General features: G+C 40.2%; 1 long non-coding RNA gene across 1 annotated transcript; it reads right to left on the bottom strand.

Moving 5' to 3' along the window:
• Positions 1-16,085: 16,085 nt before the first annotated feature.
• On the bottom strand, positions 16,086-25,119 carry LOC125483277. Its single transcript, XR_007262230.1, has 3 exons — positions 25,032-25,119; positions 20,792-20,906; positions 16,086-16,316 (listed from the first exon to the last, which is right to left on the bottom strand). It is a non-coding gene; the product is annotated as an uncharacterized LOC125483277 (long non-coding RNA).
• Between the last annotated feature and the right edge of the window lie 2,678 nt (positions 25,120-27,797).

Genomic DNA, 27,797 nt, shown 5'->3' with positions numbered 1-27,797 from the left:
CCTCCTCTCTCCCAATCCCCCCCCCTCCGATACACATGCACATACACAATTGCTATTAAATGTGCATAGATCTTATCCCAGAGAATCTTTTCTAATAATTTCCCTATCATTGATGTGAGGCTCACAGGCCTATAATTTCCTGGATTATCCATGCTAACCTTCTTAAACAATGGGACAACATTGACTACTCTCCAGCCCTCTGGGACCTCACCTGTGGCTAAAGAGGATACAAAGATGTTTGTCAATGCTCCAGCAATTTGTTCTCTTGCCTCCCTCAATATTCTGGCATGGATATTATCAGGACCTGGGGACTTATCTTGTTTAAATTTTTTTAAGATGCTCAACACCTCTTCCGTTTTAATAGCAACTTGGCTCAGACACTCCCTTCCCTGAGATCATCCTCCGCCAATTCCATCTCTTTGGTGAGTACCGACACACAGAATTCATTTAGGACCTCTCTTCTGGGTCCAAACATAGATTCCCTCCTTTCTCCTTGAATGGGCCAACCCTTTCCCTGGCTACATAGAACATAGAACTGTACAGCACAGTGCAGGTTCTTCGGCCCACGATGTTGTGCCGAACTTTAACCCTAAACCTAAGGTCTATCTAACCTTCACCCCTACCTTATACTATCATCCGTACTCTTTTTACATATGTACAAAAAGGCTTGGGATTCTGCCTTATCCTGTTTGCTAACAACTTTTCATGACCCCTTTTAGCCCTTCTAATTTCTTGTTTGAGTTCTTTCCTACTTTCCTTATATACTTCAAGGGATCATCAGTTCCCATCCTCCTAGATTTTATGTATGCTCCCTCTTTCTTTTTGACCAAGGTCATAACATCCCTGGTCATCCAAGGTTCATGTAACTTGCCACACCTATCCTTCATTCTTGCAGAAACGTAGAAAGTGGAATGGATTTTGGGAGTCAGGAGGTAAGTTGTTCACTGCAGGATTCCTAGCCTCTGACTTGCTCTTCTATCAACTGTATTTATGATGAAAGTTCATTTTCTGGTCAATGGTAACTCCTGAATGCCAATAGTGGGGGATTCAGTGATGGTAATGCCATTAAATATCAAGGGATGAGTTTGATTCTCTCTTGTTGGAAATGTTCATTGCCTGGCACTTGTTTGATTTGTCACTTGCCACTTGTTAGCCTAAGCCCATTAGTAATGAGATACTCCAACGTTAAGGGAATTCTGTATTGTTAAAGGCGCCTTTCAGAAGAAACATTAAACTAAGTGGATACAAAAGGTATCACACTACTTTTTCAAAAATAAACAGATTAAGTCCTTGCAATGTCCTGTCCAACATCCATACTCAGCCAACATCAGTCAAATAAATTATCTGCTCATTTTTAAAAAATATTACAATATATTGGATAAGAAACAAGAAATTTTATATGTTTGACTGAAAGAGATAACCGAACAAAACAAACTTTCCTGGATTTCTAGGAACTTTGTGGGAAAGCAGTTCTGTAACTGTTCACATGTAAAGTAATTAAAATCAGAATTAATTTGAAAAGTTAGCTAAAATGATTACGATAAAATTACAAAAGGTTGCAAAAACGCTGAAAACTTTGCACAAATCATTGATGACATTATTTACCGTGTGTCTGTATCTTCAACAGGAAATTTATCAACCACATTAATTATGTCCAAACAAACTAACCCAACACATAGGATCTGTTTCTCTTTTGTTGTCATTCTGTAATAACATATGGAACAATATTGTCATTAATTGTCACATTGTTCAAGCAAAGTTTTACGGAGCAATCGTAATCATTGGTAACCTGAAATCAAAACAAAGAATACACAGCATTTATCGTGACATAACATGAGTCAATATTTCAGCAGGTACTCTTGCGTTTTCAAAATTTTCTACTTAAATTCAGTAAGATTCAGAATCCACACTCACTGAAATCACAAAGGCTTGCTGTGTCACAAGCTCAATTGTTACTTTTTATGGAAACAATGTTTAACTTAAAAGCATACTGCCTTTATAAAATAGCAAACTGTTTCTCAACTGCAAATACAGAGACCCGGATTTGATTCCAGCGCCAGGGACCTGGATTTGATTCCAGCCTCGGTCTGTATGGAGTTTGAACATTCTCTGTGTCTGCATGTGTTTCTTCCAGGTGCTCTGGTTTATTTCCACAGTCCAAACATGTGCAGGTTAAGTGGATTGGCCATGCTAAATTGCCTATCATGTCCAGGCTAGGTGGATTAGTCATGGGAGATGCAGGGTTAGAGGGATAGGATAGGAGGGTGGGTCTGAATGGGATGCTGTTTATCAGGCCAGTGTGGACCCCACTGGCCAAATGGCCTGCTTCCACACTGTAGCGATTCTATGATATAGTAAAGGGAAAAAGTACACAGCTTTGTGGAGCACCGGTATTGAGGATTATTGTGGAGGAGATGTTGTCACCTGTCCTTACTGATGTGGTCTGTAGGTCTGGAATTCAAGGATCCAGTTGCAGAGGGGAAGCAGAGTCTTAGGTCTCAGAATTTGGAGAGGAGTTGGTGGTACTCACATATGCTTGTTCTCCTTGTTCTATTTAGTAGAAGTTGCAGGTTTGGAAGGTGCCCATAAAGAAACCTTGTTAAATTTCTGCAGTGTAGATACACACTGCCACCACTTTATATTGATGAAAGGAGTAAATGTTTAAGGTAATGGAGCAAATGCCAAGCAAGCAGATTACTTTTTCCTCTATGGTGTTAAGCTGCTTGAGTATTGTAGGAGCTACATTCAGAGAAGTGGCGTATATTCTATACTCCTGACTTGAATCTAGTAGATGGTCAGCAGGCTTTAGGGAGTCAGAACATGAATTACTTGCCCCTGAATTCCCAGTCTCAGTTATAAGAATGTGTGAATGAGGAGTGGGAGTAAGCCCTTTGCTCTGCCATTTAATAGATCATGGCTGATCTGATTATTCCACATTCCCATCTTCCTACAATAACTTTTCACATGTTTGTTTATCAAAAATTTATCTATGCCTTCTTCAAAAGATGAAGCAGCCCTGGTTCTAACACCTTTTGAGAAAGAGTTCCAAAGACTCAAACCTTTAGAGAAAAAAAAATTCTCTTCACCTCCATTAAATAGGCGGTGACTCCTGCTTTTTAAACAGTGACCCAGAACAGAAATCTAAACAGAAACTTCCATGAGAGAAAATATCCTTTTTTTCTCCCCCCGTTAACATCCCCCAGAATCTTACATTTCAAATGGTTCACCTATTACTCTTCTAAACTCCAGTGGCTAGAAGCCGAGCCCGTCCAACTTTATGTTCATAACATAACCAGCCTATGCATGGTGTTAGTCTCATAATCCTTCTCTGAACTGCTTCTACCACACACACCATCACCGTTAAATAAGGAGACAGTGAACACAGTACTTCTGATGTGCTTTTACCAAGACTAATTAACTGGAACCCAACTTCTTTACCTCTGCATTCAATTTCACTTGCAATTATTCATAACTTTCTATTAACTCTCCTAGTTTGTGTGCATGTAAGAAGAAAAGTAACTCTCTATGATACTCAAGATGCAGCTCAGTTCAGTCCTTGAGCGAGGGTGTGTGACCCTGAACAAACAATGTCCCCACAACAGCAATATGCTGATGGTTGCTAGTGAAGCCCTCAATCCAGCACTAAAGCACAGAAGCATCTTGCAAGTGGCGCGGAGGTGTGTCATAAAGGTTCTTAGAGGCTAGCAACATGTTGGATGTTAATGACCATGGGGATGAGGCCAACCTGTAGCCAGTGGCCATGGAATATGCTCTGAGAGGTTGGTACTCTGTTTCCAACATGTATTTGTTTGGAGAAAGTGGGGATCTGAATTTCCAGGTGTTTGCTCTGGTTTCCTTGTCGGGTTTTCACGACATTGAGCTCACCTAAGTTCAGTAAGGTGAGAGCTGACTGCTGACCATTGATGAGGCAGGTTAAACTATTCACAAGATGGTTAACAAGCAATAATCGCTATTAATCAGCATCTCACCACTGCCTAGCAAGAATCTTGCAATGCCATACCACTTGTGAAAAGCTTAAAAGATGGTGCAAGTTACTCCCGTTGTCGGACATGTCACTTGATTCTGCCACACATCTCCCCACAATTTATTTCACTTCCACAGCCAGAAGACTAGGTTGTCTCAGAGATAGTAGGAACTGCAGATGCTGGAGAATCTGAGATAACAAGGTGTAGAGCTGGATGAACACAGCAGGCCAAGCAGCATCAGAGGAGCAGGAAGGCTGATATTTCGGGCCTAGACCCTTTTTCAGAAAACTAGGTTGTCTGTCTGGTTTTACACCTTTTTGACTTTACTGTAGCAGTTTGCTGCAACAAAGTGGCTAACTTGTCCATTTTAGTTGGCAGTTAAGAATAAATCATGTGGCTGAGTTTGGTGTGACATGTAGGCCATGTCAGGTGAGGACTGCAGATTTCTTTCCTAAAAGGCTTTATTGAACCGGATGGGTATTTACAACAATCATTGTTTCACGGCACCATTACTGAGACTAAACGTTAATTTCAGAATTCTGGAAGTTAACTTTTAAGTTCCACCAGCTGCAATGGTCAGTTCTGGTCAATGAGGACAAACTATATCCTCACGGTATTACCCTGGGCCTCTGGATTATCAGTTAAGGAGACATTATTGCTAAGCCAGTGCCTGTTCTCAAGCATTTTAGCCTTTAAGTCCTAGATATCACTTTTACTGCTCTATGAATTATGATTAGAGTCGTCCACCACTGACTAAACATAAACCTCTTGTTCACTGTGGACCATTCATAACAGCAAATTGTGAGCCCTGTGAACATTAATCTGCTAAAAAAAAATTGTAGTTGTCCAAGTGCACACTTGGCCTCCTCGTTACCAAATGCATTTTTTACAACAACCTACATTACCAATTGCTCAATTTCTCCTTCCCATTTTGGGACATCACGGGTTTGCAGAGAAATCTAATTACAGTTGTTCAGTAACTGCCTGTACACAATCTTCTTATATTGAATTGCTTCTCAAGTACTTCGTAACTATAGTTTATTTTTGCTCTTTAACTCACATGTTAAATCTAATTTTATAACACATTTGCCATCTAAATCTTTACTTGCTTTTTTTCCCCCATAATTGTGGGAGGTTATTGTATAACTACTTTGTAAAAATCAGTTTCCTAAACAACTATTTGCTAGAGATGATGAAAGACTAGAGGGCACAGCTCACTGTGCACCTTTAATGACGCATATCAAAAATAAATTCCATGCATATCAATCTGTTCTGACGCTGTAGAATGTAATTCAACATTTACCCTGCAACAGACACCATCTCAGAGTCCATCTACGTTGGATATTTACTTTCACAGTAATGATTTTCTCCCCCTCCCAAAGTTGAACTATGAACATGACAAGCTGAGAACATAGCAGCATGCCCAGTTAGTAAACCTATTGTAAAACTAAGCCATAAACAACACAAAAAGTCTAAAGTTTGTTCAATCGTTGGGGTTTAGTTAGCTGACTTCAGCCTGTCGACAGTACAGGAATTAAAATTAATCGGCCTTCTTGCCGAAGAATAGGAAATCAAAATCGTCATTCTTGTTCCTAACTGCTCTCAAACAATCCAGACAGAAATTGTTTCTGACCTATGAGGTCAGAATTAAGTTGAACTAATTAGGAAAAATGGCATAAAATCTCCATTCCAGAGTGCACTGTATAATGGTGACAAATATGGATGGCTTCTCAGACTCAATGGGCATTTATTTAGATGATGTAGTGTACAGGTTAAATTAAATCTGCATCAACCATTGAACATGTTGCTAATTATTGGCAGAAATATTCATGAATTGATAAAAAGTGTTTTAACCACAATATTTACACATTCCATCGCTAAAAATATCTAGTTTAAAACTGATTGATTAATTTTTTTTCCCTAATGAGCAGATTTCTTACTAGCAATACACATACACAAATCCTGTTATTCTCAAAATCTTTAATACCGCTCCGCAAGATGCAGGAATGGTGCAGAAGAAAATGATTAGATAGGATTTAACAAGTAGTTCCCAACTTTTTTTTGGAGTGAAACACTGTATGTCCAATAAATTTCCAAGTATATAATCAGATGCATCTGACACCTAATTTACGTTCTGCACTGAAATAAATTATTTCTTGAGTGTTAAAAGATGCAGTTAAAACAGTGAGAAATTGAAGACTTTTTTGCAGTCTTGTCAACTGAAAGTTTCGACGAGTCCCTTTGTTACAGTTTGAAAATACAATTACCAGCGCTGAAAATTAACATGCTCAATGACAGAGTTATTCTTCTCAATCATTTAGCACTTCCCTCATCTTGAATTCACTGTTTTGCTTTAAAAAGCTGTAAATCAGGTGACACAAGGGAAATATAATAAAATTAGAGCATACATAAAATAAAGTTACTCACAACATTACAGCACAAGATAATTATCTCCAGATGAATAATAATATAGACAACACACACAAAATGACAAGCAACCAGAACTCACCTTCCGTCCGCACAGCAGATACCTTACTTCTGAGCTGTTACTATAGTTGATACCAACAATGAAAATGCTGATGAACAAGAAGGGATGCAGAAACAACTGAAATTATTTCATAATTCCCACACACCACCATCTACCGACGAAAGCCCTACACTTCTGCTGAGTGATATTCACTTCTGAGGTTGAGTCTATGAATATTTTCCTTCACGGTACTTTTTCGTTTGAGAAGAGTACAGCGAGTCTCTTCATATTTATGTTAGCACAGGAAGTCTTAGAATATAAAATAAAGTAGAGCATTGCCCAAACAGATAACAGCTACGGGGTGCAGAGTGTCTAGGTGCAAGAATCATAGAATCCCAACAATGCAGAAAGAGGCCATTTGGCCCATTCAGTCTGCTTTGGTCGTCAGAAGAGTGACCCTGCAACCCTTCATTCATCATAGCTAACCTGCACATCTCTGGACACAACAGGGCAAATTAGCATGGCCAATCCACCTAACCTACACATTTTGGAGGAAACTGGGGCATCCACTGGAAACCCACGCAGACATGGGGAGTGCACATAAGCTCCAGACAGCAGTCAACCAGGGCTGCAATTGAACCTTGGTCCCTAATGCTGTGAGGCAGCAGTGCTAACCATTATGTCACTAAACTGCCCAGCACTGTTCTAGTGCTAGACTCACAAAACGTTAGTATGCAGGTACAAGAAACAATTAAAAAGGCAAATTTGTGGATTTGTGATGAGAGGAATTTAGTATAAACACAAAGATGTTCTGGTTCAGTCGTACAGGACATTGTTAAGACTATATCTCAAGTACTTGTGCGTAGTTTTGGTCTCCCTATTTAAGAAAAGATGTAAATTTGTTGGAGGCAATCAGAAGTGTTTTACTAAATTGATAGCTGGAATGAGCACCTTGTTTATGAGGGAAGGGTGAAGAGCCTGTTTTCAACAGAGTTTCGAAGAGTGACGTGTGACTTGATTAAGTTGTATAAGACCCTGGCCAGTCTTGACAAGATGTGGAAAATTTATATTTCTTCTTGTGGGTGAGCCCAGACCTAGGGGGCTACTGTTTTAATATTAGGAGTCACCTAATATTCAGTCACTTTAGGACAGATGAGGTAAGTTCTTTTCTCAGATGGATGTGCCACATTGGAATTTTTGCCTCAGATAATGGAGGAGGCAGAGCCATTGAGTATTTTTAAGGTCGAGGTAGATTTTTGTTAGGCAAGCAAACTAAAGGTGATCAGGGCCAGGTGGAAATGTGGAATTCAAAGCACAAACTGAACAGCTGTGATCTCATTGAACAGCAAAGCAGGCTTGAAAGGAAAAAATGGCCTACTTCTGCTCTTAATTCATCTGTTTTTATATACTTATTACTCAATAGTAATTTTCAATATCTAGATAAGCTCTCAGAATAAATACTTCCTACTACCATTTCAGGTTCCAGCCAGGAAGAACTGCATTTACATTGCCCTGGCAATACTTGTAGCTATATTGCTCTGCAAAACTATGTTCCCTGGAATGAAAGTTGCCAAAGAGTTAAAAATGTTAGAGGAAATTATTTGTGGTCTATTAAAATTTAAACCAAGATTAGATAAGGTTAAACACCCATTAACAGACATGGCAAACTGAAAATGTCAGTAACATTTACAGATTCATATATATCAGCTCAATAAGGAATACACAACTAAAACAAATCCCCGAATTAAAACCATTGCTCTCCTATGCCCAGAAAATCAAATGTTACAAACTTGGGCAATGATTTACAGAACAACTCAAACTATACACTTCTAATACTGAAGCACACTCTCCCTTCTCATAAATCTTTAGCTTTCATTTCCCCTCCCTGTCTTCTGTCACTGGTGGTTCATCTCTTCTGTGCCACACAGATCCAGAGGGGACAGGGACACCTGGCATCTTTTGCACGTCTGGCTGATTCAAACCTTTTCACATGTACATAACAAGTGCATCATGCAGTCCTTAGCCAATCGGATGGGTGTGCACATGATCAATACCCATGTATCACAAATCACAATATTAGCCATACAGCGATCCCTCAAAACATCTTTAGGAGGTTATTCCGGTTTTGTTTTGTAATCTTCTAATTTCATGCCACTTCTAATTTTATTAGATTGTGTTTGTGTTCAACACTGGCTGCTGTGCATCTGAAACCTTGTAGGCAGTTAAAATAATCAAAAGAAAAATATCATTAATTAGTGAGACTAAGTAAATTACCCAAAACCCATTGAAATGGCACAAACACCAGACAGAATATTAGATCCAGCGTTCTGCCAGTTTTGCCCTTAAGACCATAGATGTAGGAGCTGAAGTAGGCCACTCAGTAAATTGAGTTTGCACTGCCATTCAGTTAGATTATGGCTGATCTGATAATCCTCAGCTCCACTTTCCTGCCTTTTCCCCACAACCCTTGATTCACTTACTGATCAAAAATTTATCTCTCTAAGCTTTGAATATAATCAACAATCCAGCCTCAATAATCCTCTCTGATAAAGAATTCCACAGATTCGCTACCTCTGAGAGAAAAATATTGTTCCAATCTCTGTTTTAAGATTCCCCTACTCTGAGATTATGCCATCTGTCCTAGATTGTCCCACAAAGGGAAACAACCTCTCTGCATCTAACTCTTCCAGCCCCCTAAGAATCTTGTGTCTTTCAATAATGTCACCGCTCATTCTTCTAAAATCTTAACGAGAACAAGCCCAACCTTCTGAACTTCCTCTCATAAAACAGTCTCTCCAAACCTAAATCAAGCTAACAAACCTCTCCAGACTGCCTTCATTGCCATTTTATCTTTCTTTAGAAAAGGGGCCTTATATTACAAGTTCCTGATTTCAGATGGAGGAATCATTTCTCACCTCTCATTTTTGTTTCCTTTGAAGCAAAACAGCCAATATGAGGATGTCAGTCTACTGTAACAACATCCACAGTAAAACTTTTAAGTACCAGAACATAATGATAATTATAATAATCAGCATTAGTACTGCCAGAATAGCAACAGCCTTTAAGACTGCTGGGTTACATTTTGCCTAACTCTCCACCATGACACACTGTATTCGCTCTTCAATTTCATCCCACTATTCAGTATTTTATTGCGACACTTTGATAAGATGTTTCTGCTTTGTGTATTCCTTTCTATAATTGATCAGAGATTCGGGAACTGGGAGCTGGATATTACAGACAGGAAAGAGATTATAGGGATGGCTCCCATTTTCTTCCTCTTCACCAAAGACAGCATTTCAAAATAAAGAAAACATGTTTTAACTCAATGACAGTGGTAGTTATCAGACTAGTGAATATTTATTAAGTCTTAAAATTTGGAGTGCTTCTTGTCATACTTGTTTTTCCCCAGGGTTGAAAATGATGCAGGCCTTATAGTTCCTCTGGTCCATTGAATTAAAGAATCTGGAAGTTCAGGATCAAAAAAACCAAAGTTGCCAGAAATTGTTGGAAGAACTCAGCAAGTCTGGCAGCCTGTGTGGAGAGAGAAACCCATTTAACATTTCAGATCCAGTGACCCTTCTTCAGAACTGATTATAGCTGGGATTCATAGAATTCTTACAGTCTGTAAGCAGGCCATTTGGCCCATCGTGTCCACATCGGCTCTCCAAACAGCATCCTACTTATACTCACCCCCGCCCTATCCCTGCATTTCCCATGGCTAATCTGTCTAGCCTACATATACTTGGACACTATGGACAATTTAGTCTGGCCAATCCACGTAATCTGCACATCTTTGAACTATGGGTGAAAAGCAGACGAAGCAGACGAAACCTGCACAGACATGGGGCAAATGTGCAAACGCCACACAGGTAGTCATACAGTCATAGAGTAATATAGCATGGAAACAGGCCCTTAGGTCCAAACTCGTCCATGCTTACCATGGTGCCCACTCGCCAATTCCAATTGCCCGCATTTGGTCCATATCCCTCTTAAACCCTTCCCATCCAGGTACCCACCCATACGTGTTTTAAATGTTGCTATTGTACCTGCCTCAACCACTTTCTCTGGCAGCCCGTTCCATATACGTACCTCTCTCTGCATGAAGAAGTTGCCCCTCAGGTCCTTCTTAAATCTTTCCCCTTTCACCTTAAACCAATGCCCTCTCATTTTCAATTCCTCATCCTTGGGAAAAAGATTGTATGCATTCATCTTATCTATACCCCTCATGATTTTATACACCTCAATAAGGTCACCCCTCATTCTCCTACATTCCAATGAATAAAGTCCTATCCTGGTCAACTTCTCCCTATAACTCAGGCCTACTAGTCCTGGCAAAATCCTTGTAAATCTTCTTTGCACACTTTCCAGTTTAACTATGTCTTTCCTATAACAGGGTGACCAAAACTGTTCACAATACTCCAAGTCTGACCTCACCAATGACTTGTACAACTGTAACATAACGTCTGAGGATGGAATTGAATCCCAGACTCTGGCACTATGAGGCAACACTGAACCACCATGTTGACCATTGGGAATGGCTGGGAGATAGGGGGAGAGAAGGGGGAGAATAAACGATTGGCGAAGATGGAGCCCTGAGAGAGAAAACAGTTGTGGAGACAAAGAAATGTGTAAAGGTCAGCCTGGGAGGATGAACTGCTGCCAATGGGGACAATTAGTGGATCCAATGTTTTGGTTGTGAGGAGAAAGGAGGTAAGCAGGCAGATGTTACATCTGCGATTGCATGGGAAGCAGCTGTCGGTGTGTGGGGCAACAGAGACAATGGTACTGAAAATGGCTAACAAGGGAGGGAGGGGAATATCTATCTGGTGGCAGCATCCTGCTAGATGTGGTAGAAATGGCAGCTGTGCTTTGGGTGTGGATTTTGGAGGGATGGCAGGTGAGGACGAGGGAAAAGAAGGGGTGAGGGCTGAAGTACAGGAGATGGATCAGACACAGCTGAGGGCCCTGCAACCATGGTGGTGCAGAATCATCAGCTGAGAAAGAAGGTGGACCTATTGTTGAATTTGACATCATTGGAACAGATGTGATGGAGACAGGGGAACTTGGAGAATGGAATAGAGTCTTTACAGAAAGCAGAGTGTGAAGATGTATAATCAAAGTAACATTGGGAATCAGTGGGTTGTAGTGGACTTTGGAATATCCCAGGAAATTGAAACAGAGATGTTGAGGAAGAGAAGGGAGGAGTCAGAAATAGTATCATGGGGAAGTTTGCTACAACTGTTAATTTTCTTCTACAAAGTTGTTAATCTTAACTAGTTATGCACTTCATTAACATGTAGTACACAGCTTAAGATTATGTCAGCATTGAAGAGACATTTGCTGGAAACATTGATTTTATTTGTGCAAACTTGCTTATCTGATCAGGTTATGCACTATATAAAAATTATAAGACTATATCAGTATTTTGGAGAAGTTTGCTGGAAACAAGCACGGTGGGTCAATGATTAGCACTGCTGCCTCACAGGGCCAGGGCCCTGTATTCAATTACAACCTCAGGCAAAGGTTGCTTGTTCTCCCCATGTCTGCATGTGATTCTTCCTAATTATCCAATTTCTTCATATAGTCCACAAATGTGCAGGTTAGGTGGATTGGCCATACTGAAACTGTCCGTAGTGTTCAGGGATGTGTCAGTTTAGGTGGATAGCCATGGTAAATGAGGAGTTACAGGATACGGTAAGAGGCTGAATTTGGGTGCAATGCTCGTTGCAGGGTTGGTGTGGACTCAATGGGCCAAATGGCCTCCTTCCATACTGTAGGGGTTCAATGGTTCTATGTTGATTTTCGAATGTGAAGTTGTTTATCTCACTGTGTTATGCACTTTATTAACAAATACAACAGATTAAAAGAATATTTCAGCACTTTGGAGAAGTTGGCAAGAATTGTTGATTTTGAGTTGATTTGATTTTGATTTTGTTGTCATGTGTACCGAAATACAGTGAAAAACTTTGTTTACGAGCGGTACAGGCAGATCACAGCAAGCAAAGGATGCACAGAGCAAAAAGACTTAGAGGCATCCAGAGTACATTATTTGAGGCTAGAATTCATTCAGCATTCCGATAACGGCCGGAAAGAGACTGTTCCTGAACCTGCTTGTGTGTGCGCTCAGGCTTCTATATCTTCTACCTGATAGAAGAGGTTGTAGGAGGTCATTACCAGGGTGTGATGGGTCTTTGATGGGGTTGGCCGCCTTTCCAAAGCAGCAAGCCATGTAAATAGAGTCCATGGATAGAAGGTTGGTCTGGGCTGTGCAGTCCACCATGTGTAGTTTCTTACAGTCCTGGACAGAGCAGTTGCCATGCCAGGCTGTTATGCACCTAGACAGTATGCTTTGAATGGTGCATCTGTAGAAGTTGGTGAAGGACCTTATGAACATGTCAAATTTCCTGAGCTGCCTAAGGAAGAAGAGGCATTGTTATGCCTTCTTCGCTGTTGTATTTGTCGGGAAGTCCAGGACAGGTTGTCGGTTATCGTCACTCCGAGGAACTTGATGCTGTTCACTCTCTCAGCCTCAGTTCCATTGATGTAGATGGGGGCGCATTCTCCACCTATCTTTCTGAAGTTGATGATGAGTTCTTTAGTTTTGCTGACATTGAGAGAGAGATTGTTTTCATTGCACCATGTCAATAAGCCCTCTATCTCCCTTCTGTATTTTGACTTGTCGTTGTTAGATATCCGCCCCACTACGGTGGTGTTGTCAGTGAACTTGTAGATGACGTTTATTTGGAATTTGGCAACACAGTAGTAGATTAACAGGGAGTACAGTACGGTAAGTGGCTGAGGATGCATCCTTGCAGGGGGGGCTTCAGTTTTGAGTATTATTGTGAAGGTGGTGCAGTCGTCTAACCTCACTGATTGTGGCCTATGGGTCAGAAAGCTGAGGATTCAGTTGCAGAGGGAGGAGCCGAGACCGAGGTCACGCAGTTTTGAGATCAGTCTGGAGGGATAATAGTGTTGAAGGTGGAGCTGTAGTCAAAGAATAGGAGTCTGACATAGGTGGCTTTGTTGTCCAGATGTTCCAGGGATGACTGCAGGGCTAGGGATATGGCATCCTCTGTGGACCCGTTATGTCAGTAGGCAAACTGTAGTGGATCGAGGCAGGTTGGGAGACTGGAGTTGATGTGGGCCATGACCAGCCTCAAAGCAGAGCTATTGGGTGGTAGTCATTAAAGCACACTACATATGTTTTCTTGGGTATGGGGATGATGCCTTTCTTGTGCAAGCTTGCATAACTCAAGGGTTATGCACTTTAGTTACAGATACAACAAATTATAAGAACGTGCTAGTACTTTGTAGGAATTTGGTGATAGTGGAGATTTTGACATGCCAAGGTGTTTATCTCACTGAGATATACACTGTGGGAGCATCCTGATCAGATTTTAAAAAGTTCGAAAGAATTGGATGTTTTACTATTCAAAGTTGCTTATCTCATTGAGATATGCACTTTAGTAAGATCCTCATTAGTTTTTAAGACATTTGATTGCATTGAACGTTTTACTGTAAAAGTTGCTTATCTCACTGAGGTATGCACTTGATCCATATATGCATATGGCCCATGTCAGGTTTTAAGAAGTTTGATTGACTTAGAGACTTTGATATGGTCATGTGCTTATATCTGTGAGATTGCACTTTGGAATGTTCAGCATCAGATTTTAAGGTGTTTGATTGACTTAGAGATTTTGATGTGCCAAAGTGCTTATCTCAGTAAGAGAATTAGCATCAGGTTGATAGAATGTTGGGGATAATGGAGATTTTGCTGTGACAAGGTGATTACCCCACTGAGATATGCATTATACCGCATGACTTTTCAAAATGTTTGATTGAATTGAATGTTTTGCTTTCAAAGCTGCTTGACTCACTGAGAAATGCACTTTAGTATGATTCTCATTAGATTTTAGGAAAATTAGTTGCATTGAATGTTTTACTGTTCAAAGTGTCTTGTCTCAGTGAGATATGCACTTGTGGGGACATCAGCATCAGGTTTAACGAATTTTGGCGATAATGGAGATTTTGATGTGCCAAGGAATTTGCCCCACTGAGATATGCTTGCATATGCTGCTTATCTCACTGAGATGTGAAATTTGGTATGGTTCTCAATAGATTTCAAGACACTTAATTGCATTGAATGTTTTGCTGTTGGAAGTTGTTTATCTGTTTGAGATATGCAGTTTAGTGTGGTCCTCATTAGATTTTCAGAGGTTTGATTGAATTAGACTTTTCAAAGTTGCTTATCTCACGAGATATGCACTTTACTAAGATCTGCATCAGAGATTAAAAGGTTTGATGGACTTGGGGATTTTTTTGTAACTGTGTGCTTACCTCACTGAGATATGCACTTTAGTATGATCTACATCAAATTTTAAGAAGTTTCATGGCCTGAGATATTTTGATGCATATCCCACTGAGATATTCACTGTAGGAGCATCTGCATCAGATTTTAAAAAGTTTGATTGAATTGAATGTTTTGCTGTTCATAGTTCCTTATCTCACTGAGATGTGCACTTTAGTATGATCTACATAAGATTTTAAGAAGTTTCATAAACTTTGAAGAACTAATTTGCTTATTTCACTGAGATATGCACTGCAGGTACATCTGCATCAGATTTTAAAAAGTTTGATTGAATTCGATGTTTTGCTCTGCAAAGTTGCTCATCTCACTGAGAAATGCACTTTAGTATGATCCTCTTTAGATTTTAAGAAGCTTGACGGAATTGGATGTTTTGCCATTGAAAGCTGCTTATCTCACTGAGATATGCACTATACTATGATCTGCATCAGATTTTAAGAGTTTTGATGGATGTAAGGATTTTTATGTGGCAATCTGCTTATCTCACTGAGAATATGCACTTTCATATGATCTGCATAAAATTTTAAGAAGTTTGATGGACTTAGAGATTTTGATGTGTCAGTGTGCCTCTCCCTTTGAAGATATGGACTGTAGGGATAGCTTCTTCAGATTTTAAAAAAAGTTTGATTGAATTTGACGTTTTGTTGTTCAAAGTTGCTTATCTCACTGATATATGCAATTTAATATTAGCCTCATGAGATTTTAAGATCCAAACTTCTGAGTAAGGGTCACGGACCCAAAACATTAACTCTGAATTACCTTCACACGTGCTGCCAGACCTTTTGAGCTTTTCCAGCAACTTCTGCTTCTGACTCTGGTTTATACCATCCACAGTTCTTTGGATTTTATTTAGATTTTAAGAAGTTTGATTGAATTGAATGTTCTGCTGTTCAAAGCTGCTTGCCTCACTGAGATATGCAGTTTAGCATGATCATCATTAGATTTTACAAGAATTGATTGCATTGAATATTTTGCTGGTCAAAGTTGTTTATCTCACTGACATATACACTTTAGAATGTTCTGCATCAGATTTCAAGAGGTTTAATTGACTAAAAGATACCCCCTTTGATTCTACTGACACCCCTCAAAGAGAATCACCCAAAAAACTTAAAGATACCACTGGGAGTCTCTCGGGTATTGGAGGAGATTGTGGGGAAATGGCTCATATTAACAGCCTGTTGGCAACTGCACTTTATAAAAGAGAAAACAACATACACATCTAGAACAAAACCAGAATTGAAATTAAGGATCATATATGCCATGGTGGTTATTTATTGTCTACTTCTCCTGTTTCGCAAAATGTCCATTTGATATGGGAGGCATGAATCCAGGCTTTCTTTCCCTGGACCTTGACAGCTAACTGGGTGATCAGTAGTGCTTGTTATGATCCCTCCCACTTCGCATCTAATGGTTCCTTGTGGACCTTCTTCACAAGCACCCACTCGTGTAGCACGATGTCATGCCCTCCCTCTGCGGGGTCTGTCCAGATGGCCGATACCTGTGAGGAAGCAGAACTTACAGCATCGGTTAGTGCTTGACAGTAGGACAATAGGGCGCCACTCACGAGATGACAGTCTGCCCTCTGCAGGTCTATTGTTCCTGGTAGGGACATTGATCTCCCTGTCACTATTTTAAACCAAAATGCATAAAAAGGCACTATAACTGACCAGGGTGGGAAAAAGCAGAATAGAAACGTGGTAGTAATAGGGGACTCAATGATCAAGAAAATAGATAGCATCCTGTAAAGCCACACACAAGAATCCCAAAGGCTGTGTTGTCTAGCTAGTACCAGAGTATGGCATATCTCAGCAGCTGTACAGGAACTCAGAGGGAGAGAATAAATACACTTCATGTTATCCATACTGGAACAAATAACATTTAGAGAGGAACTCCTCCCCAAAATGAGGAAGTAGTCTCTAAATAGAATGGTATAAGAGGGAGGTGCCGAAAAGGGATCCACAAGAAATGCAAGCAACTCAAATGTAGATACAACAGAACAGAACAGATAAACATAGGGAAGACATTGATGACAAGGAAATACAATTATAGACCCAGAGTTTAATAAGATGGCTAAAGTAAAAAATGAGTTAAATTAGTTAAAATTCATTACAACAACACAATGTACATAATCAAACAGCAGGTCAGGAGGCAATCATCTACTGGAAGGAACCAGATATAGTAGGAATTACTGAGACATGGATAAGTAATAATCAGGACAGAGTGAAAAATGACAGACTAAGACTCTCTTAGAAAAGACTGAGATAAGGGACAGACAGCTGGAATACCAATGCTTCTTAGAATCACATTATGGGTGTGGAAAGAAAAAACAGGATAATAGAGTCCTTACAGATTGAGAAAAGATAATAAAGGATACATTACACTAATAGGTGTCCCTTACAGACTACCTATTTGTAGAAGGGAGGGGGAGGAAAAAATATGTAAAAGAGTAAAAAGAACTCCAAAATAATCATGGGGAATTTTAACTGCTCCACTCTTAACCGTACAGAAGAAGGGGTGAGAGGGGATAAGAGAACAGAGAAACTATAGTGCTTGATTCCTACTCATCAAATATGTAAAAACTTCAACACAGGAAGATTCATTGATGGGGAACAAATTAGTGCAAAGAACAGAAACTGAGGAACATCTAGGCAACAATGACTGTAACATAACATTCTTCTGTTGATATATTAGAGTGGATAAAAATATGACAAAAACCAAATTAGTAGATTGGATAAAATCTGATTTTGAGAGCTGAGAATACAACTTGGGAAAATAAATGGGCAACTATTTTGGCAAACTGTTATTTAGAGGAACATTTAAATAGTGTTCAGAGTGCAGGAAAAATGTATTTTGCTAAAAGGAATGAACATACAAAGGGAACAACTGAGCAGTAGAAAAAAAAATGTGTATATTAAGAATGTAGATGGCAGTGAAATACAGGGTAATAGATTGAGATGAAATTTAGAGAGAAGTCAAATAATTAGGTAGGCAAAGAGAAATGATCAAGGAACGTGAAACTAAACAGTGAAATACTTTACAGGTACATCAGTGTAAAATAGAAGATGGTGACGGAAATAAGACCGTTAAGGACATAGTAAACCAAAAGGTAATGACAGGATGAGTAGAAATTTTGAGTAACTATTTTGTTTCTATGGTTACCGAATGGATAAAATGGGTAGACTTGAACAAGATGAACAAGAAGATAACGCACAAAGTTTTTTTTTAAAAATGCATTTATCAATCCGAACAAAGTTGATAAAACCCTAATAGATAGAGTCATCCTGCACTGAAACAGGCCCTTTCAGCCAAACTCAGCCTTCCCGACCAAGTTTCCTAATCTAAACTAGTCACATTTGCCTGTTTTTGGCTCACATCCTTCTAAAGCTTTCCTATCCATGTACCTATCCAAATGTCTTTTGTACCCACCTCTACCACATCCTCTGGCAGCTTGTTCCATATACTCACCACCCTCTGTGTGAAAATGTTGCCCCTTGGGTTAGTTTTAAATTTTTCCCCTCTCAGCTTAAACCTGTGCTGTCTGGTTTGAACTGCCCACCCTAGGGAAAAGACCTTGGTTAATCACCTTATTTATGCCCCTCATGATTTTGTAAATCTTTATAAAGATATAATAACTGGTTGGATAAAGTTGTAGAGTCAGCAGTGTCAGACAGGTAATGCATTTCCTATTTTTGAGAAACTGAAACTATCAAGGAATGTGAAACTAAACAGTGAAATACTTTTACAGGTACATCAATGTAAAATAGATGATGGTAACAGAAATAAGACCATTAAGGACATAGTAAACCAAAAGGTAATGACAGGACAAGTAGAAATTTTGAGTAACTATTTTGTTTCTGTAGTTACCAAGTGGATAGAATAGGTAGACTTGACATTGGTTGATAAGATGAGCTAGAAGTTAATGCACAAAGTTTAAAAAATAAATGCATTTAACAATCTGAACAAAGTTGATAAGATCCTGGTAGATAGAGTCATCTAGCACCAAAATAAGCCCTTTCAGCCGAACTCGGCCTTGTCGACCAAGTTTCCTAATCTAAACTAGTCACATTTGCCCACTAAGGGAATGACCTTGACTATTCGCCTTATATATGCCCCTCATGATTTTTTAAACCTTTCTCAAGGTATAATAGCTGGTAGGATAAAGTTGTAGGGCCAGAGTAGTGTCAGATAGGTAACATAATTCCTATTTTTGAGAAAGGCAACAGAATGTGCCCAGAAACTATAGAGGAGTAGGCTTAACATCAATTTTAGGACAAATTCCTGATTTCGTTTATTTTGTTAAAAGATGGGAAAATAGACCATTTCGAAATTAGAAATAACAATAAATAATCCAGCATGAATTTGAATTATTTTTTGCAGAACTAACATTAATAGCTCTGTTTGTCTTAATTCTCACCGTTTCCCAATAGCCCAAATGTTTTGTTTTCAAACAATTACTCAATTTCCTTACGAAATTGACAACTGAATAAATTACCACCGCACTCCTTAGACAATACCTTCTAAATCTGCAACTTCTACTACCTAAAAGAACAAGGATAGCATAAGAAAGGAAACCACTTGTACATTTCCCTCCAGACGACAACCATCCTGACTGACAACTACATGGTATATCTATATAAACTGCAGTAGTACAAGAAAATGGTACACCATCACTTTCCCAAGATCATCCCACGAAAAAGAATTGTACTTTAATGTGGAGGAAAATGGTAGTGAGGCAAAAAATAAAGTGATCAGATAATCTGAAAACTGGGAAGCAGGAGCTTACCAACCTTTACCTAGCCTATCAATAAAAATGACTGGTTAAAATGCATTACAGGGAGCTGATAACAATCCAGTTAAATAGCATTAACAGTTACAGTCATTGAGTCATAGTAATACAGCATGGAAACAGGCCATTCAGCCCAAACTAGTCCATGCTGACCATTCTGCCCACTCATTTGGCCTGCATTTGGTCCATATCCCTCTAAACCCTTCTCATCCGCATACCTATCGAAATGTTTTTTAAGCGTTGCTATTGTACCTGCCTCAACCACTTTCTCTGGCAGCCCAATCCATATATGCATCAGACATTGCTCCTCAGGTCCTTCTTAAATCTATCCCCTCTCACCTTAAACCTATGCCCACTCATTTTCAATTCTCCATCCCTGGGAAAAAGATTGTATGCATTCATCCTATCTATGCTGTTCATGATTTTATACACCTCAATAAGGTCACTCCTCATTCTCCTATGTTCCAAGGAATAAAGTCCTCTCCTCGCCAATTTCTCCATAAAGCTCAGGCCTACTCATCTGGCAACATCCTTGCATGTGTTCTTTGCATACTTTCCAGTTTAACTATGTTTTCCTATAACAGGGTGACCTCACCAACGACTTATACAACTGTAGCATAACATCCCAGTTCCAAATCTCAGTGCCTCTACTAATGAACACCAGCATGCTAAATGCCTTGTTTAACACCCTGTCCACCTGTGCCGCCGCTTTCAATGAACTATATACTTGAACTCCTCGGTCCCTCTGATCCACAACACTTCTCAGGACCTTACTATTTACTGTATAAATCCTACCTTGGTTTGAATTCCCAAAGTGCAACACCTCACACTTATCTGTATTGAATTGCATTTGCCAATCCTCAGCCCACTTGCCCATCTGATTAAGATCCCTCTGTAATTTTTGATAACCTTCTTCCCTATCAACGATACTTCCTAATTTTGGGGTTGTTCTGGGGAAGAGAGTCAATTGGACTCAAAACATTAATTCTGTTTCTCTCTCCACAGATGCTGCCAGATCTGCTGAGATCCTCCAGCAGTTTATATTTAAATTAGATATCCAGTATTTCACTTATTAACAATTATGGTGCTCTCTTTTAATTTGTCAACTTAGTCCATAAACGTGGAACTTGTCCAACCCCGTCTGTGTAACAAAGATGCAAGATGACATATCAGTACTGGATACAAACCAGAAGGAAGCACAAGCTTCATTGTTTCCTCATTATATTCCAAATTCTTGGTTGGTACATCTGCAGCTTTCATTTCAATATCTTCCCCATCTTTGTGATCAGGATAATCAACCCTCTGTGCACAGAGAAGAAAATAAGAAAGTTAGCAAATATATTTAGAATAGTCTCTTGTACTGGAATGTGATTTGATTTCACTGTTAGTCTTTCTACTTTGCTAATAAAATACATAGAAATGACAGAAAGCAGATATTTACAGGGTAGTTTATTCATCTTGCCATTTTCAACACTTTTCAAGCCCAGTTATCCTGTTTTAATTTCTATAGTGACTATGCTCTGTGTAAGTATGTTTGACAGGTGAGAAGATGGAATATTGTGATTTAGGCCTTAACTGATTATGTTTTGTTAGACTTCTTTGACACCACGTGGGCCAATGGTTAGAAGGATAATACTTTTAAATAGAAATCGTTAAGTGTGTGAAGACAAAGCTTGCTATTTGGGAATAGGAAACAAAACACGCGGGAGGTGCAGAAATTCAAAGCAGGACAAAAAACCTTAGCCTCAAGGTTACTGTTGGCCAGACACTATTTGTTCTCATCACCCATTAATATGTTCAAGGTACTTGCAGAAGGGGACAAAATGTTGGAGATGGAATGGTAGTTGCAAAGATATAAGGGTTAAGGGTGGAATTACAGCTGAAGGAAGGATAGATAGCGTCTGAAGCAATTAGCCATTATAATGTCAGCAATCACAGGGAGCTGAAGTGGATATTAATGGGCATAAGAACATGAGAAACAGGAACATAAACGAACCATACACAGCCAATCAATTCTGCATGCCTTCCAAAAAGATCATGGCTGATCTTGTATTTCAATCGACTCCACTCTGGTCCCCTATCCCTGGGTTTACAGGGACACCACAAATCAGTCCATATTGGCCTCAAACATATTCAATGTTGGTCCATCCAGGGTAAAGAATTCCAAAGAATCTCAACCATTTTGGAGAAGAAATTTCTCATTTTAAGTCTTAAGTCATCAGCCCCAAACCTAAAATTTTGTCCCCTTGACTTAGATTTCCCACCCATGGAAAACGTCTCAGTTTCTGCTCCGTCAAGTCTGATCATAATCTTAATCATTCCCAATTTTTCAAACCCTTACAGCATATACACAATTTAATCAGCTTTTCTTCATAGTACATAGTGTTTTCATCCCTGGAAAGGACTTAGTGAACCTTCACTGTATTTATGGTTCTTGAGTAGATTTGTAGCTCGGGTTGTGGATGCTGCGGTTGGTTCGCTCGCCGAGCTGGTTCATAGTTTGCAGACATTTCATTACCCTGCTGGGTAACATCATCAGTGCAGCTTCCTATGAAACCTACATCAACCCTACGCCAACTATTAACAAGAACCAAAGACCCTTTACCCACTATGAACAGAACCAATGTAATAAACAAGATTCCATGCAACAACTGCAACAAACATTACATTGGACAGACAGGAAGAAAATTGGCTATGCGAATACATGAACACCAACTAGCAACAAAAAGACATACCAATACTCACTCATCTCCACACATACAGACAAGGGGAACCATCGGTTTGATTGGGACAATGTCAGGATCCTAGGACAAGCCAAACAGAGACAAGCATAGGAATTTCTAGAGGTCTGGTTCTCTACCAAAAAGGCCATCAATAAACAAATATATACACACCACTGCAAAGAAAAACCGGAAATGAGGTAATCAACTTCAACAGACCCCAGAGTTTAAATAGCAAGCGGGAAAATACATCGGAGGCTGCACTGCTGATGTTACCCAGCAGGGTAATGAAACGTCTGCAAACTAATGAACCAGCTTGGCGAGCAAACCAACCACAGCCTTCACTGTACTGTCTCCAAAGCAGTTATATTGTTCCTTAAATACAAAACCCAAATTGAGCACAGTATTCCAGGTGTAGTTGCCTCAAAGACCTGTAAATTTGTAACAATACTTGCTTACTCTTTTATTTAAGTCCCCTTGCAAATAAAAGGCTAAACATTTCAGGAGAATGGGAAGCCACAGCAGAAGTTAACGGGATGTGTACCAACTTTAGAAAAATAAGGTGATTACACAAGGTTTAAAGTGCATGCGACAGCAGGTTGAGAGTCAAAGAGATGGACGAACCAGTTAAAAAAAAGCAATAAGAAGCAGAGGAATCTGCCAAAGCAGCTGAACAAATCACCCTGAAGAAGAAATTTTCAAGATCCCCACACTTTCTTGTTTGAGAAAAGCAAGAGCAGGGGAATTCTTTTTTAAAGGAGTGCTTTTAGCAAAAAGAAGCCCAGACTTCTGTCTGCCAAACAAGATGATTGCTGAGTTGTCAAGGGTGACTTGACAGAGTTAAGTCAGGTTCAACATAGAATGACAAGATCAAGATAATTATAGGTATCCTCCAAGTTTGTTCCTCTTGCTCAGAACAGCATAGATGGGTAAATAATGGAAGGGAAACAATGGACGATAGGCAAAGATTATCTGGGGATAAGATCATCAAATCAAATGAGAAAGCATGCCTGTCCTATGACCTGTGCTGAGCTTCCCAAAGTGAGGGTCATGACCCTAAATAGTAAAAAGTGAAATCATGGGGTCCCACGTTTTGCAAGAGTACGCTGTAGACATAGCTTTACACAACAGCTACACTGTTTTGGCTACTATTGTGGGAGATATCCTGTGAGAGGAAAATAGCAACAGCCAAATTTGTTGCACCACAGCTGGCTGTGCTGCACACAAGAGGAGTTATAAGTGTGGGAATGACATCATAATTGGTGAGATGGTCAATTTTAAGGGAAATAGACAGACATTTCTGTGGCTACAAGCAAGACTCAGATGATATGTTACTTCCTAGGTGCTAGCTTCAAGGATGTCTCAAGAGTGGCTGCAGGATATTCTGGAGTGGGAGGGTAAACAGCCTGTTAGTGGGATAAACGTCAGTACCAACGAGATTGGTAATCAAAGCAATGAGATCCTAAAAGCAGGATATAGGGAGTTAAAACGCAAGTTAAAAAGTAGGCCTCAAAGGTAGTCAAAGTAGAAATGGCAAGTTTTATGGGATGAGTATTTGGATCGAGATACGTTGGACAAAGGGGAAGGGTTTCAGTTTAGTGGGACATGGTTCTGGACAAGGTGGAACCAGTACAAGCCAGATAGGCTGCACCTAGACAGCACCAGAAGTGAGATCCTAGGGGGAGTATTCGCCAGTGTGATTAGAGATGGTTTAAGCTAAAGTGGCAGGGGGCTGGGAACTGACTGTGAATGCAACTTGCCAAATTTCTTTGGATTCCACGGGCTCTTACCTTTGTTATTAGTCTCCGTGCAGGACCTTATGGAACATAGAACATAGAACAGTACAGCACAGTACAGGCCCTTTGGCCCACGATGTTGTGCCGAACTTTTACCCTAAACCTAAGGTCTATCTAACCTCCACCGCTACCTTCTACAATCATCCATATGCCTATCTAATAGCCACTTAATTGCCCCTAATGAGGCCGACTTCACTACCCTCTCCAGCAATGCATCCCATGCCCTGACCACTCTCTGAGTAAAGAACCCACGTCTGACGTCTCCCCGATATCTACCTCCTTTCACTTTAAAACTATGTCCCCTCGTAAAAGCTACCTCCACCCTAGGAAAAAGTCTCTGGCTGTCTATCTATACCTCTGATCATTTTGTACACCTCTATCAAGTCACCTCTCATCCTTCGTCATTCTAAAGAGAAAAGCCCTAGCTCTCTCAACCTTTCCTCGTAAGACCTTCCCTCCATTCCAGGCAACATCCTGGTAAATCTCCTCTGCACCTTTTCTAACGTTTCCACATCTTTCCTGTAATGAGGTGACCAGAACTGGACACAATACTCCAGATGTGGCCGAACCAGGCTTTTGTATAGCTGGAGCATAACTTCACGGCTCTTGAACTCAATCCCTCTATTAATGAAAGCTAACACACCATACGCCTTCTTAACAACTCTATCCACCTGGGTGGCAGCTCTCAGGGAACTGTGAACATGAACCCCAAGTTCCCTCTGCTCCTCCACACTGCCAAGAATCTTTCCGTTAACCCTGTATTCTGCTTTCAAGTTTGTCCTTCCAAAATGAATCACGTCACAGTTTTCAGGGTTAAACTCCATCTGCCACTTCTCAGCCCAGCTCTGCTTTCTATCAATGTCCCTTTGTAACCTAGAACAGCCCTCCGCACTGTCCACAACGTGACTCACCTTCGTATCGTCCACATGTTGAAAGCCTTGCTGAGTTCCAAGAAACCTGTATCAAAAACACTGCCCTTGTCTGCACACCTGGTCAGCTCTGAAAAATTTAATAAAGTTTGTCAGACAAGACCGCCCCTTAACGAAACTATGCTGACTGTTCTTGGTTAATCCCTAATAAAAACCAAAAGAACTGCGGATGCTGTAAATCAGGAACAAAAACAAATTTGCTGGAAAAGCTCAGCAGGTCTGGCAGCTCTGTGGAGGAGAAAACAGAGTTAACATTTCGGGTCCGGTGACCCTTCCTCAGAACTTCTGAGGAAGGGTCACCGGACCTGAAACGTTAACTCTGTTTTCTCCTGCACAGATGCTGCCAGACTTGGTTAATCCCTGCCTCTCCAAATACAAGGTCAGAAATCACACAACACCAAATTATAGTCCAACAGGTTTATCTGAAATTGTAAGCTTTCAGAGCACTGCTCCATCGTCAGGTGAAGTCTCTCCAAATGCAGACTCATTCTGTCCTTCAGGTTAGAAAGACTGGCCTACAGTTTCCTGATTGATCCCTTGCTGAGTTCTTGAATTAAGGTACCACACCGCTGTCCTCCAGTCTTCTGGCATCTTTGTAAGTGCAAATTATACTGTAACAATACCCTTATTCCGAATGTAAATGAGAGATACCTGTACTGAGAAAAGTTTCCAGGTTTTCAGTGAAATGTAAAGCAGATATTTGTTTGGATAAAATGTATGCAAAATTCCTTTCAGTGGAGTAAATACACTTAATGCTATTTATGACAGTTATAACTTATTCAGGTACTTTGATAACTCTCTGTTGTCATCATTATTGAAACAAAAGGAGGTTTTGTTTTGGAAATTATGACCATTAAGTTTTGCTCGCAAGCAGGTTGCTTTCTTGTGCATTCACCATAGAAAGAGACAAAGAGACAACACACTGAACTGGAAATAAAGACACACAGAAGATCAACATACTGAACTGGAACAGGGAGAGACCAATTGACACCACATTGAACTGGGAATGAATACAGACAGTGAGACAATATACTAAACTGGGAATAGAGGGAGATAAACTGACAACACACTGACCTGGGAAGTGAGAGGGACAGAGAGTGTGAGTGTGTTGTCTCGTCACTCTCTACTCCTAGTTCAGTGTATTGTCACTCCATCTCTCTGCATTCGTAGTTCAGTGTATTGTCACTCTGTCTCTCTGTATTGCCAGTTCAGTATGTTGTCTCTGTGCCTCTATTCCCAGTTCAGTCTGTCTCCATCCCTAGTTCAGTTTGTTGTCTCTCTGTATTACCAGTTCAGTGTGTTTTCATCTTTTGTCTCTATTCCGAGTTCAGTGTGTTGTCTCTTTGTCTCTCTGCATTCCCAGTTCAATGTGTGGTCTGTCTATCTCTCTCTAATTCCAAGAGGGTGCAAGGTGACCACTTCTCCCTACATACTATCCAGGAGACTTGCAGTCTCGTGAATGCTTTACAGTGTCCCCAGCTACTACTCCAATTCAAAAAAAACTAACTTCTGGGAGAAACGTCTTGCACATGTTTTGATCCTGGGCACTGCCCAACCTTTCCCACAGAGCAGGAAGAGCACATCTTGAGCTGTTTTCTCTGATTGATTGTCTCTCGCCTTTCCGAGATCAGTGTGTTCTCTGATTGTCTCTCACCTTTCCAAGGTCAGTGTGCTGTCACACTGTATCTCTGCATTGTCAGCTCTGTGCCTTCTCGCTCTTTTTTCCCTCTCTGCGTTGCCAGTTCTGTGTGTTGCCACTCTGTCCCTCTCTGTACTGCCAATGTGGGAATGCCATCGTAATTGGTGAGGTGGTTAATTGTAAGGGAAATAGATAAATATTTATCTATGGCTACAATCAAGACTCTAGGATGAAATGTTATCTCCTGGTGCTAGGGTTGAGATGTCTCAAGAGTGGCTACAGGACAGTCTGGAGTGGGAGGATAAACAGCCAGTTATTGGGATAAACATCAGTACCAACAAGACAGATAATAAAATGGGATGAGATCCTAAAAGCAGGATAGAGTTAGAATGCAAGTTAAAAAGTAGGCCTCAATGGTAATCAAAGTAGAAATAGCAGGATTTATCAGATGAATACATGGATGGAGATATGTTGGACAAAGGGGGAGAGTTTCAGATTTGTGGGACATGATTCTGGAGAAGGTAGGACCAGTACAAGCTGGACAGGCTGCACCTGGACAGCACTATAACTGCGATCCTAGGGAGTATGTGTCAGTGTGATTGGAAAGGGCTTAAACTAAAATGGCAGGGGGCTGGGAACCAAATGTGAATGCAAATTCCCTTGGATTCTATGGGCTTTTATCCTTGCTATTAGTCTCCAGTGCAGGACCTTATCAAAAAACTTGCTGTTATCTAGGAAAACGGTACCAAAAACATTGCACACTTCTTCAAAACTTTTAATCAAGTTTGTCAGATATGACCGCCCCTTAACAAAACCACGCTGACTATTCGTGGTTAATCCCTGCCTCTCCAAATGCAAGGTCAGAAGTCACATGACACCAGTTTCTCCTGCAATAAGTTTATTTGAAATTGCAAGCTTTTAGAGTGATGCTTCTTTGTAAGGTGAAGTCTCTCCAAATGCAGATTGAATCTGCCCCTCAGAATTTCTTCCAATCTTATCCCACCGATGATATTAGAATGATTGGCCTGGAGTTTCCTGATTCATCCCTTGCTGAGTTCTTGAACAAAGGTACAACACTGGCTAGCCCTGAGTTTACTGGCATCTTTCCA

Source organism: Rhincodon typus, chromosome 6, assembly GCF_021869965.1.
Source record: "Rhincodon typus isolate 14 chromosome 6, sRhiTyp1.1, whole genome shotgun sequence".
Lineage (NCBI taxonomy): Eukaryota > Metazoa > Chordata > Chondrichthyes > Orectolobiformes > Rhincodontidae > Rhincodon > Rhincodon typus.
The sequence above is the reverse complement of the archived record's forward strand: the minus strand, read 5'-3'. Positions and strand labels throughout refer to the sequence as shown.